The 270-nt window shown below is 37.0% G+C and overlaps 1 protein-coding gene across 1 annotated transcript in view; it reads left to right on the plus strand.

Moving 5' to 3' along the window:
• The window catches only part of LOC119592474 (germinal-center associated nuclear protein-like), a 12,516-nt gene that overhangs the window by 5,054 nt on the left and 7,192 nt on the right, over nucleotides 1–270 (plus strand). The window contains exon 2 of the mRNA XM_037941302.1: nucleotides 104–191. The gene's annotated coding sequence lies outside the window, so the exon portion shown is untranslated. The remainder of the gene's footprint in view (nucleotides 1–103; nucleotides 192–270) is intronic.

Raw genomic sequence — 270 nt, forward strand, 5'->3', positions numbered from 1 at the left:
TAGTTTATTTATAAACACACAAATTGCACAAAAAGTAGATATTACAAGAAAATCTCAGTTGAAATGTATGCATCCTTGTTTTGATTACAGATATTTTTTACAGGTGATTTTGGGAGCAGAGGAATTTGCATCACAGCCAGGTGTTAAATCCAGTCAGCATGTGAGGAACGGGACGTGTCATTGTGTACAAGGTAAGGTAGTGCACTTGGTTTTGAGTTTGGAGAAGAGAAATCAGTTCTGATTTGTGATGTGAACACCACCCTTTTTTCC

The sequence above is a fragment of the Penaeus monodon genome, chromosome 30 (assembly GCF_015228065.2).
Source record: "Penaeus monodon isolate SGIC_2016 chromosome 30, NSTDA_Pmon_1, whole genome shotgun sequence".
In the NCBI taxonomy this organism is placed as follows: domain Eukaryota; kingdom Metazoa; phylum Arthropoda; class Malacostraca; order Decapoda; family Penaeidae; genus Penaeus; species Penaeus monodon.